Raw genomic sequence first — 13,071 nt, 5'->3', positions numbered from 1 at the left:
TTTCTATATAATCATGTTTTTCCCATGCTGTGGCTGATTGTTCCCCAATATCCAGTCTCTGCATCTTCAGTCCTGGAACCTCACTTCCTACAATGGCTGAGCACATGGCTTTTCAGAATGATGTCTGTATTTCCCATCTTCTCATGTAGCCAGGTGTGGCCGAGTGACTAAGTTTTGAGCAACAGGCTTTAAGTGTAGAGTGTAACTTCTGGAAAGCGCTCTTCAATGGAAGGAATGTGCTGTGTCCTTCTCTTTATGCCTTCCTCTTCCATGGCGTCTCCTAACTCTCTCCTCTGCCTTTTTTTTTTTTTTCTTCACAGCGCATAAAACCATTGACATACTGTTTATTTTGCTTATTTTGTACATTGTCTGCCTCTTCTATAATGTTATTTCCGTGAGCAGTACTGGGCCATCACAATCTACTTGTTTCAATTGTTAAATAGACTGAAATATTTCTGTACCTAATGGTGACTAGCCACTGCCCCAAGTTCCCACGTACCCTCGCCCAACCACTCCACGGCACCTCCCAGATACCTGACAGCCTTAGTTTGTTCAGGCTGACGTCACAAAACCCCATAAACTGGGTGGTCTAAGAACAGAAATTAACTTTCTCACAGCTCTGGAGCACTGAGAAGTCCAATATCATAGTGCTGGCCATGTCAGTGCTTGGAGAGGGACTCTGGAAAGGGCACTCTTCCTGACTTGCAGAAAGCTGCCTTCTTATACACACACACACACACACACACACACACATCATAGAGAGAGGAACTGAGGGAGTGAAAGAGGAAGAGGGAGGGAATCCTCCAGTGTCTTTCCCCACCCTCAACCCCAACCCCAACCAGGGACTGAACCAGGGCTATGGCAGTGGAAAGACTGAGTCCTAACCACTGGACCACCAGGGAATTTCCTCCAGTGTCTTTTCTTATAAGAGCACTAATTTCATCAGACCAAGGCCCCACCTTCATGTCCTAGCCCATGCCTGCTAAGTCGCTTTAGTCATGTCCAACTCTTTGTGACCCTGTGGACTGTAGCCCACCAGGTTCCTCTGTCCATGGGGATTCTCCAGGCCAGAATACAGGAGTGGGTTGCCCTCCTCCAAGGGATCTTCCTGACCCAGGAATCGAACCCAGGGATGGAACCTGCATCTTATATCTCCTGCACTGGCAGGCGTGTTCTTTACCACTAGTGCCACCTGGGAAGCCCCGCTCATGTCCTCATCTAAGCCTAATTACCTCCCAAAGGTCCTATCTCCAAATACCATCACATAATAAGTTAGGGCCTCAACATATAAATTTTAGAGAAACAGACATTTGGTTCATAACACCAAATAAGCAGTCATCAACTCATGCAGTAGGGGGCTTCCACGTCCTGCTTATGCACTAGGGCCAGTGACTTCCTGGTTAATCAGCACCCAGGCTACACCCTGACGTGCTCCAAAAGGACCTCCTGCTTGATGCATGCTAGATTCTAGGACAAGTCCAAGCCTTTCCATTGTCCATACTAAACTCAAGAGGAGCTGAGGTCATATTTTTAATAAATAAAAATTGGGGGAAATATCGAGCAGCAATGTTCTGCTATTTTTAAAACAAAGGACTTCTTAGTACATTTTCTCAAGTCCTTCCTGTTCTCTTCCCAGGTGAAGAGAGGGTGACTGAACAGAAACAGAGAAGGGGAATCACTCTTTTTTTCCCTTGAGATAAGTGATTGCCAGAACCTTCCTTATGTCCATATGAGGAGTCAGAGAATTCAGAAGAGGCAATGGCAAGTAAGAGGCTGGGGAGGGAAATCAGGTCCACCAGTCAGCTCAGAGCCATGAACATCTTCCCACTTACCTTGCCTCCCTGGAGTCCCCTCTGTGCGAATGAATGATTTAAAGGCATGCATGGATTACACTAAGAAATGTGTAAGCTCTGTGTCTCAAGCAGTTTCTTCAAGTGTGATGTGAAGACAGCGGAGGACAACAGGTGTGATCTCCTCTGGACAGGAGGAGCAGGGCAGGATGAGCTGAGGAGGTGACTGTGAGCTGAGACCTGAAGGATGAGAAAGAACCACGCATGGAAAGCGCAGTCTGGGTGGCAGCCCAGAGAATCTCAGAGGCCGAGCTGACTATGTAATCTGCTAAACCTAGTACAGACAAAAATGCAGGCCCCCAGCCAGGGGTAAGGCAGTCTCCCCTCCCCTGCCCAAGGACGTGATGGATACCTGGATCCAGTGATTTCAAGAGCTGTGGGGCTGCCAGCCTGGGCGGAAATGACGTCACATCAGGTGTCTGTCTCCAACCCTCCTACAGCTCTGCCCAGAATGAAGGGCAACAGCAGAATGTGGGCCTGCCAGTGTGCCTGATCACAGCTCCTGGCAGAGGGAGGCCGTGGCCACAGGGAGGAAGGGGAAGGTGGGTGGGACAGGGGTCCAGGGAGCAGGGAGGCAGTAGGACCAGAGGACTGTCGAGGCTCTAGGTCTAGTGCAGTGCTGTGCTCCATTGTCCTGTCTAACTTCACTTGGAAAACGAATTCTAAGACAATTACTGGGACTTCCCTTGTAGCCTAGTGATTAGGGTTCCGAGCTTTCACTGTCACAGCCCAGGTTCAATCCCTGATCAAGGAACTGAGATCCCACAAGCTTTACAACATGGCCCCTGCAAAAAGGATAATTACTAAGAACTGCAAGGTGGTAATCACAGAGCGTTAGACCCCAAGCAGAGTCACCCTTTCAGAGGGCAGGACCCTGCATGGCTGCACTGGTCACAGACCCATGAAGCCAGCCCAGCTAGCAGCAGCTGGCATGACTGACCTCAGTGAGCAGGGGCAAGCAGACGAGGGGCAGGGGCCACAGCATATCAGGGCCTGTGAGTCACTGTAAAGATTGTGAAATCTGGCCTTTGACCAGTGAGAACCCACCAAAGGGTTCCAAGCAGATGAGTGACATTTTAAGGTCAGTCTGGTTGGGGAGTAAAGAGTGGCAGTGTGGCTGACCTTGAGACAAGGTCTCTTGGGGCAAGAGACAATGGGGACTGAATGCTGGCAGAGGCCATAGAAACAGAGAGAAGTGGACAGACGCGAGACATTTTTAAGACAGAGTCAAAGAAACAGGAGACAAAGTGATCAAGGAAACAGGAGTCCAGAGTGGGAAGATTTGAGCAGGCAGCCATTGAAGCCACAGAGAAGGAAGACACACACCGCGGGGAGAGGCAAAACTGCACAAGCCTGTGTCGGGTCCACCCTAGACCTGCCCCAATCCTGTGTCCCCAGAATCTCAGTTTTGTGGACATTACTTGTTAGTTGCCTTGTTCTTGTATCTGGCTGAACCAGGTAGAATGAGCTGAGCTCCTCTCAGTCCTCCTAGCAAGACGGACACCTCCTGCCCAATCTTTCCTAGGAGACGCTAGCCCAGAGGCCTCGGCTTGTCAGCTGGTGGGACACCTTGCCCGAGGAAGCCAGCAGAGGCTGCTGAGGGCACCTGTCCTTCCCTCACACACCCAGCATGATGGCTCTGCCTCTTAAAACCCACGTACAAGAATGGGAACAAGTCGGGCCCACAGGAGGGCTCAAAATGAACAGGAAAGAGAACAATGGTTCTATCTGTGACATCAACCTGAGCCTTGGTTATCTCCAGTGTGAAGAGTGGCCTTCCCGCCTGCTGGTCCCTGCCCCTTCTCTGTGGTTCTTAACAACCGCGAGGAGGCTGGGTCCAGCTGTTCTCCCAAGCAGAGGGCTGTGGTGGGGGTTGTACTTTCACTCAAATATCAGTGACAAAGAAACCTCAAGGTCTCCTTTTTGAAAACTCATTAGAAATTTCCAACAGGGGAAGAGGCACCAAGGAGAAGCGGGGACGGGAAGACAGGAGGGGTAGGGAGGAGGGGATCGCCTAGTGAGAGCTGACAGCCATAAGAAGGACTAAGTGAGTTCTTGCAGGCTTCGCTGGTGCGGTCACAGTCCTCGCCTGACCTAACCATCTGTCCCTTTATAATCGTTATTAAAAGCCATCATTTTGTCCCTTTCTGGTGGCAAGTTTAGTGGAAAGAAATTCAACTAAAAGTAATGTCTTAAACCTATTAATTTGGAGTAGCCAAAAAGAAAAGGAGCCCACCAAAGATAAAAAACGCCTGCCTTTATTTCCTGTTAATTAGGCCAAAGGGATCTCTCCCTTTTGAATTTCTGAGCTTTTCTCCTTGCACGGAGTGCTGTCTGGCCCCAAGGCTGCTCTCAGAGCACTCAGGACAGTCATTTAGCTGAGGAAAAACAGCAAGGTGGGGTCCAACTTTTCTCAGCATGTCTGTAAGAAATGAATAAGAATTCTCAGGAAAAATAAGTTTGGGAAAGCATTGGGTTCAAAGAAATAAAGTGGGTTTCTTGATCTAAGAAAGAAATGTGTTTAAGAACCTTAAATGTATGAGCAGTGTGGCTCACCAAGAAAGGTTTGGAAGATGCTATTGATTTCCCAGTTAATACTCATCCTGGCCCCCACTTTTCTGCTCAGATAACCCGGAATGTTTTGGTTAAATACCTGTTTACTTTGTGGGCTCCTCCCCAGTCCTGAGAGGAAGACCGGTTGGTTTGAACCATTCCCGGAGGGGCGGTGTTTGCCTTATTAAGCAGGAGCTTGGAGTACAGCTCTGCCCACAGGCAAATGAGGCTTTTGGACTCCCAGGAAGTTGTTCCTCTCAAAGCGAAATGCAAGACAGTACTTGTCTCTTCTGTCTTTTGACACTAGCACAGGAAGACGTGAGCTTGGAACTGCTGCAGTCAGACTGGGATCTTGAGGGAAGGCCTGGACCACCCAGAGGCACGGTTCTCCATCCCTGGTGTTATTCAGTTGTTGCTTTAACTCTCTGGGTTTTTTCTTCGTTGTTCATGAATGTTCTGTGTCTTTCAGCTCACAGCATCCTGAAACCAAAGGGGACACAGCATGTAGACATTCTCAAATGCTTTTGACTACAGATGGTCCCTCCAACTGGTGTTTACTGAGAATGCTATGGGCAAGGCCCCGGGGTGAGGGGCGGGCCATTGGGGGAGTCAGTAACTCCAGTTCTGCTTTGAGTTCTGAGAAATGCATGAGCTCCCAGGCCTCATTTTCAACTCTGTGAGACTATACAAGTCTAGTATCTAAGATGCTGCCAGACACAGAATAGGTGTGTCATAAATCGTCGGTGTTAATAAAGTGGGGGCAGGGGAGGAGAAGTCCAGTTTCAAATCTCATTTCTGCCTAAGAGCTCTAACTATTCCAAAAGTGAAGCCTGTGTTCTCTGGCCCCTACCAGCTTATAGAACCATCTAGCCCTACATGCAAGCAGACAAAAGATAAAATAGGTACTGTAGATGTCCAAGGTGAGCACCCTGGCTCTAGGGCCTGCAGTCCCTCATTCTTGCACTAAAGCAAGCCCAGCTTCTGCTGGGAGGCTCCCTGGAGGCAGCGTCCTTCCTTAATGCAGACTAATGGCTCTGGGACACTCCTCAGTGAGAACTTCTATGTGTACCAATTGCCTGACCTGTCCCAGATGGTCAATCTCCAGTCTAGACACTCATGATGATGCCAAGTGATTTAGCTCCCTCTTGTCCAGGGCTCCAGCTGAGACTCAGAGCTGCAAGGGGCAGATAGCTGACCCGGGCTTTGCTCCCCTCTCTCTCTCCATCCCTCTGGCCCATTGTGACATTCGATTTGTATGTATGTGTTACACCTCTAGAAGAAGAGTCCCAGGGTTTTCCTGCCTGTGTGTTTTTATCTGTGATGCCAGCTGAGGTCATCACCACTACAGTGAACCCAAAAGGCTGGGGCAGATGGTCCTGCTGTTACCAAATGCACATGCGTGTGACTGACGCAGAGCAAGTCCAAACAAACAGCCGGAGTTTGGAGCAGAGAAAGGTTTACTGCAGGGCAAAGCAAGGAGAACAGGTGGCTTGTGCTCAATGATGCTGACCTCCCTGATGGTTTCAGGGAGAGGATTTTAGAGGTAAAATGTGGGGGGAAGGATGCAGGGTATGAGACTGTCCTCTGATTGGTTGATGGTGAGGTTACAGGGTGATGTGCCAGGACTCTTGTGCTTCAGCCTGAAGTTACCATCCTCCACTTGGGAGGGGGCCTTAGTTCCTGCAGAAGAACTCAGAGATATGTTGCTGTTGTTGTTGTGTACCTTCCTTGAGGAGGAACTAGAACTCTACTCTATTTTACTGCACTGTTTTTTCTTTTTTTTCCGACTGCTCTTTCTTTGTTTCTGCCTTCTCTCCCTTCCCTGATTAGCAACTGTTTGGATCTGCCCTTTGGAAGGAGGAGGTCTAGGAGGCCAAAGCCTATTTCCGACAAACAAGAAACAGGGGACACAAGGGCTTTTGCATCCAGAAGGGTCCCGCTCATTTTCCCTGCCATTGTTCTCTATCTTTGAGCTGTACGTCAAATCTGGGGCTCCATCCACACTTGTTTAATGTGCCAGTGAGGTTCATAAAAATGTTCCCAGCTCTGTAACCAACAATGATTTCAAAATTGCCAGTGTAATCATGCTTCACCATTGCAGAAACCAGGCAATGACTGCAGAGCCTGACCTTAAATGAACCTGGTGTTTGCCTTTTTTTCAGCATTATTGATGCTCTTGAGAGCATCGGCCTGGACATTCATGGGTGCCATCATGGCGGCATGGAAAGCTCATGGGAAGACTGGGGCTTTGCTCTGTTGCATTTGGGTCAATGAACAGCATGGAGAGGAAGTGACTATGAGTGTGTGTGTGTGCGTGTGTGCATGTGCGTGTGTGCGCATACGCATGCACACCTCACCCAGCCTGTCATAACCCTGTAGAAACACCTCTGAGTATTTAGAGGAAGGAGTGTGGTAGACCAGACAAGTATTCTTATTCATTTTTTTACACACCAAGAACCAGAGGTTCAGAGAGGTATAGGAGGCTGGCCAAGGTGACAGAAGTTAGTGGTAGAGTCGCTTGTGAGAACAAACCTCTGGCTCCCAGATGTGGCAGAGTGCATGACTTTCTTCTGATTGGCTGGTGGTGAGGCAGCACAGTGGTGGTTTGGAAATTTTAATCATCAACCTTCCGTTTCCAACCAGTCTGGGGTCTACGTGCATGTAGTCACCACCCTCCACTGGGATGGGGGGTCTTAATTTCTGCAAAACAAGTCAAAGATACGTGTCAGGTTGTTCTGTATACCCCTTGAGGAGGAACTAGGATTCTGTTTTATCGCTGAACTGTTGTTTAAAATATCATTGCTTTTCTTGCTTGACTGCTTTTCCTTTGTTTCTGCATTCCCTCCTTCCCTAATTAGTAACTGCTTGTGTCTGCTCTTTGAAACTCCAGGAAAGCCTACGAGATTATAAAGTCTTTTTCTGTAAATAAAAATGGGGAACATGGAGAGATTTTTTTATCCAGGAGGGCCCCACAGCATCCTGCTCCATTTCGATGCCCCCTTTTCTTTGATGCTCCTCAATCCTGAGGGGAACAGGTTCAGAACAAGAAAGGGAGTAAAGTTTTGAATAGAGAGGTTAATCGTAAACTTAGCAGGGAAATTTGATTTTAGGGGGACTCAGTTTCATTATCTCTTTGAAGAAAGAAGTCATTCAGAGAGGACATTCCTGGAGACAGGCAAGATATAGCAAAGGTCAAAGAGGAGAAGAACCTGGGAGAACAGGGTGTGTGGGGAGAGAGTGGGTGAGGCAAGGAGGTGGCTGTAACCTCACCTAAGAAGAGGGGGACGCATGAAGGGCTTGGTAAAGTGAGTGAGGAGCTTGGGTTCCTTCCCTGGATCACACTTTGGCTCAGGGTGGACCCCCTCCCATCAGAATCCCTGGACACTGAGAATGTTAAGAATGTTCATCCTTAGGCTTCACCCAGCAGATTCTGGATTGACCAGGCCTTTAGAGGGGCTCAGATCTGCATTTTAAAGAAGCTCTCAAGATGTTGGACAATTAAAGAATTAAAGGGTTTTAGATTTTCAGATGGGATTGGTGAGAGGCGGGAACAAGATTGGATTTGCATTTCCATTGCACTTCCAGTGGATCCCCTGGAAACCAGAGAAGGACAGCCTGGGACCAGGGATGCTGGTGGTTGTACAGCCCAGAGAAGCTGAGGCCTTGGACCAGGATCTTGGCACTCAGAAGGAAGAGGAGAGTGAACTCCAGTATTCATCGGTGACTCATCCATGAATTACTGGTAGATCCTCAGTCTTGGGCATACAGGAGTAAGAGAGGTGATGAGTTTGATTTTAGACTGGCCAAATTTGAGGGGCGTCCAGGTAGAGAAGGGCATCAGACACTTGGAGTTCAGAGTCTGAAGTTCGGTTCAAGGACCAGGTCTGGGTATGGATATGAAAGTCATCAGCTTGCGGTGTATTTACCGTTAAATATCATGGTGGGCTTCACACTGCCAGCAGCAGGCTTTTCAGACTTTCCCAGGGGAAAGGCAGTCAGAGTACTAATTTTGCCAGAAGTCAATACTATTATCAACAACGATGTTGATGCATCGTGTATACAGGGGGCAGACTCTTCCTGGAGGATCTTGCGCACAGAGGAAACTAAGTTCTCCCCTCATTCTAGATTCCAACTCTAACCTCCCCGAGTTGGCCTGGAGAAAGAGGAACGCAGTAAAAGCACCTATCACATCCATCTTTCTGCTGTGATTTGATCTTGTAATGCAAATTTTCTGAATCTAAGGGCAAATCATGCCAAATAGGGTAGCATCCGCTCTCCTAAATTTCTCACTGCCTTCACTTGGAGAGTGCTATGTTAGATTCCAGTCCTTCAGGCACCCACACTTGGTTGGAAGAGACAGACAAAGGAGATGGACATTCGTGGTACACTGTGTTGAGTGCACAGAAATCTAAATAAACTTGGGTTTTTAGGGAAGGCGTATTGGAAAAGGTAACGTCTGTTATATTTTGAAGGTGAAGTAGATGTTGGGTGGATGATGAATGGAGGTGGGGAGAAGATGCATTCTAGGAAGATAAAACAGCATGTGTGAGGCCCGGGATCACAACCTAGGATGTTGTCAGGGTACTGTGGGTGATCAGATGGAGCTGGAGTGAAAAGGAAATATGGGACATAGACTGGAAACGAGCCTGAGTGAGGAGAGGGACAGATCCTGGGCTGGGGGTTGGCTTATATGCAAAGATATGAAAATGAAAGTCACTCAGTTGTGAGGCATTCTTTGCAACCCCATGGACTGTAGCCCACCAGGCTCTTCTGTCCATGAAATTCTCCAGATAAGAATACTGGAGTGGGTAGTTGTTTGTTACCTTCTCCAGGGGATCTTCCCAACCCAGGGATGGAACCCAGGTCTCCCACATTGCAGGTGGATTCTTTACCATCTGAGCCACTAGGGAAGCCCAAGAATACTGGAGTGGGTAGCCTATCCCTTCTCCAGGGGATCTTCCCGACCCAGGAATCGAACCAGGGTCTCCTGCATTGCAGGCAGATTCTTTATCAACTGAGCTACTAGGGAAGCCCTATATGCAAGATACATTACTTGGAAAATGATCTTTAAAACACTAAGATGCTGTTTAAGGAAGGGCACTAACTGACAGCCAGCTGTGGGTGCACTGGTGAGGAACAGGCAGGAGGCTTTTGCAGTAATCACCCAGGCATGATAGGGACTTGAACCGAGATGGAGCAGGCTCAAGTCTCAGCTCCTCCTGATGGCCCAACCCTCAAACATGTCCATGCTTCTCCCCACATCTGGCAGCCAAATGAGCCACCATCTCCTGATTCTGGGTTCCATGGTAGACAATGACTGGTCTTGCTGCTTCCACACTCATAGTTCACAACCTATTCCCTATGGGGAAGCCAAAGTGAACTTTTAACAGTGATTCTGTCCCTTCTCTGCTTAAAACCCTTCTGTGGCTTTCCATTGACTGCTCCTGGAATAAAATCCAGGCTCCTTCCCCCAGTGCATTTGAACTGGCCCCTCTGACCTGTCTAGCCTTGTTTCCAGTCACACACTTTGTGGTTGGCTGTACTCCCTAACTCCTGCCCCTTCTTTCTATTCCTTAAATTTGCCCAGCTCATTCCATTTAGAGCTTTTGTGCTAGCTCTCCCTCCTGCCTGGATCTTCACACGCTGGCAATCCTTGCCTTAAAGTTGCAATTTAAATATCTCTTCCTCAGATTCTTCCTTGAAAATCCCCTCAATCTACAGGAGCTACTCAGCGGTTCTCTATCAAATCACCCTGTTTCAGTTGTCTGAGCAGCTTTTACTACCATCTGGCGTTTTCCTGTTTATCTGCCTACCTATCTATCGTCTCCCTCCTCTGTGGTCGATAATCTTTGAAAACAGCCACCACCAATTCCTTCTCTTATTGTACGTACAGGCTACTCCACTCATCATGAGGTGGGGTCTGATTCTCCTTTCATTGAATCTGGACTTTTGATTTCCTATTACTTGCCTTGACTGACAGAATGCAGCAGAAATGATGCTGTCCAAGCTCTGGGCCTAACTTTTAAGAAGTCTGTCAGCTTCCACTTTTACTCTTGGGAGCTGGCTGCCATGTGATGAGGCGGACCGCCTGGAGACTGCCATGCTGTGAGGAGGCTCAGACTTCTGTGTGGAGGAGCACGGAAGTGACAGAAGTACAGTGATGCCTGAATGTAGATGAGTGATCCCAGCTGACACCCAGGGAGGCAGAAGAGCTGCCTAACCTGGCCATGACCAGTTCCCGACCAGAGAAAGATGAGACATAATTAGCCCTTGTCTGAAGTCACTAAAGTCTACAGGTTCATTGCAAAGCACTAGGTAACTGAAACCTCTTCCCAATAGAATGAAGCTTCACCAGCTTTGCCTAGCAGCCCCTGGTACATGCATAGAATCAGTAGGGATTTGTTGAATGCATAAATTTGGGGGAAATGGAATGGACCATAGACCAGAAATCTCAATAAAGCAAAAATGTTGGTGTTTGACATTGGGAGTGCCAGTAACCAAGTTTAGGGGTATTAGAGTTTAACATTTCAGTTCTGAGTTTTGAGGACATACAGGATGTGGCCATGGTTGAAATGGAGAGAGGGAAAGGTCCTTGAAGTTGAGGAGGTGGACAATAAGGCTAGGACACCCATGAGAAAAACCAAACTCTCCCAAGTTGATGGCAGGACTAGCTGTGGGGAAAGGCCCTAAGAGCTTCCACTTGAGAATGTGAGAGGTCCACAGGGGAGGCTAGTGTCCTTGGAAAGATCTAGTTTCAACTGAGGCAAAAAGGAATTAGTAAAGAGTCTGCCCACAGGAGTAGGATGGAGAGTCTGTTCACAATTAAACGGAGGAGGGCAACCCAAAGAAAGAGGTTGTCAGGGAAGGGTGTGAGGGGAGACAAGCTGGGGGGCTGGTGATGGAGGGGGTGTCAGAAAGCCATGCTGGGCCGAGAGTCGAGCAAAGCATAGAGGATGGGGGGCTGGTGATGGAGGGGGTGTCAGAAAGCCATGCTGGGCCGAGAGTCGAGCAAAGCATAGAGGAAGGTTTCACTCTGGGAAGAAGTAAAGGGCCACTGGGGTGAGATCACAGGGGAAGGTAAGTGGCCTTAAGATTCGGGCCAGCCCGAAGGTATAAAATTTGATTTCCCTGCCAGCACACCCAGAGGGTAGATAATGTTTGCTACTGGCAGTAAAGTCAGCAGTCTGAGGATTTCCTCAGGATTCCAAAAGAAATGTGAAGGGGTATAGTTTGGGCGTGGTTAGGCCCAAGTCGGTAAACATCCACCTGGACTGCTGGCCTTGACACAGCCCCTCTGAGCAGGTGGGGTGGGGGCATGGGCAGGCTGAGTCCTGGGTGGGGAGAGTGCGGCTCAGATGGACTTGTGTGCTCTGCAGAGCTTGGCTTTACACGAAGGGTTGGCATGGCTGGTCAGAATTACCTATGTGGGATCATTACCCTAGCAGTCTGTGGAAAGGTGAACTGGCTTGAGTCGCATCTTTTCAAATCTTTGAAACAAAAAAACTTTATTCTTATTTTTTCATAGTATAAAAGTAAAACATGCTTAACTGAAAAACTTTGTTTTCAAATGTCCGAAGCAAAAAGGCCTTCTACCCCATGCTCCTCATCCTTGTCTCCTTCTGAATACAAAACAATGAACACAAGTAAGAGATACGTCTCTATAAATTCTCGTTTTAATAATGTGGTCACAGTCTCCCTGGGCTATTCTATTTCTTGCCCTGATTCTCAAGTCAAATGGAACCAAGCAAAGAATGGTGATAGAACTAAACAACGGATTCCTTCAAGCCCTGCAGATCTATTACTCAAACTGAAAGGCATTATTAAGCTTTGACTCACAGGACTCGTTTGATTACAAGTGACTGAAATCCAAGGTAAGCGGATTTAGGCCAAGAAGGAAAGTTAGTGGTTTATACAAATGAAAAGGAGAAGATCAGCTCAGTAATTGCTTAAATGATGCTGGCAAGAATCTCTCCCCTAAGTGCCCTATCTTCTCGACTCTGATTTTTCAGGGTCAGCTTTATCTCCGGCAGAATTTCCTCCAATTAGCAATCCCCAGGGACTCTAGGTTAACTTCCTGGTGACTTAGCACCAGCAAAAAGATACCTTTTCACCTACATCAAAATTCTGAGGTACAGTTCTCATTGGTTGGGCTTGGGTCACATGCCCTTCCCTGAACTAATCATAACCTGGAGGATGCAGTGCTCTCATTGGCCAGCCCAGTATCACAGGCCCATCTGAAGTAGCAATGGTGGCGTCAGTCCTACAGAAGCCACACAGAAACAAAAGCTGCCGTTACCACAAGGAGGGGCCTGGCGTGCACCCCCGATGCAAACAACACCTGCTAACAGAGCAGCTTCATGGATGTGAGACGTGTGCAGTCACATGGGGCCCGGCGCTTAGAAGGACCCTGGGCTTGGTTTAAGGCTCCACTGTCACCAGTTTGAAATTCTTAACAATTTTTGAAGGAGGGCCCCTTCAGAGTCTGTGACTGCACATTTCTCGTTCATTTTCCACTGGATCCTACAAATTATGCAGTCAATCTTGCTGCCACACTACTGTGTGTACTGGGAAGACTTCCCCAAATGGAAGACATAGTCCCCTCAGAGACAAGGGCACATTTGGGAAGAAGCAGGTGGCCTGTGCTGGTTGAAATATATAAGGAAATAGT

The 13,071-nt window shown here is 48.1% G+C and overlaps 2 long non-coding RNA genes across 2 annotated transcripts in view; one reads left to right on the top strand and one right to left on the bottom strand.

The window, feature by feature from the left end:
• Positions 1–4,087: 4,087 nt before the first annotated feature.
• LOC101906243 (uncharacterized) lies at positions 4,088–5,630 on the bottom strand. The gene is made up of 3 exons (XR_003036810.2): positions 5,485–5,630; positions 4,504–4,883; positions 4,088–4,272 (listed from the first exon to the last, which is right to left on the bottom strand). It is a non-coding gene; the product is annotated as an uncharacterized lncRNA (long non-coding RNA).
• A 7-nt stretch (positions 5,631–5,637) lies between these two features.
• The window catches only part of LOC112448447 (uncharacterized), a 172,259-nt gene continuing 164,825 nt past the window's right edge, over positions 5,638–13,071 (top strand). Inside the window, exon 1 of the long non-coding RNA XR_009496088.1 lies at positions 5,638–5,946. This is a non-coding gene — a long non-coding RNA (uncharacterized lncRNA). The remainder of the gene's footprint in view (positions 5,947–13,071) is intronic.

Source organism: Bos taurus, chromosome 10 (assembly GCF_002263795.3).
Source record: "Bos taurus isolate L1 Dominette 01449 registration number 42190680 breed Hereford chromosome 10, ARS-UCD2.0, whole genome shotgun sequence".
Taxonomy (NCBI): Eukaryota; Metazoa; Chordata; class Mammalia; order Artiodactyla; family Bovidae; genus Bos; species Bos taurus.
Note: the sequence above shows the minus strand (reverse complement) of the source record. Positions and strands in the feature narration are given on the sequence as shown.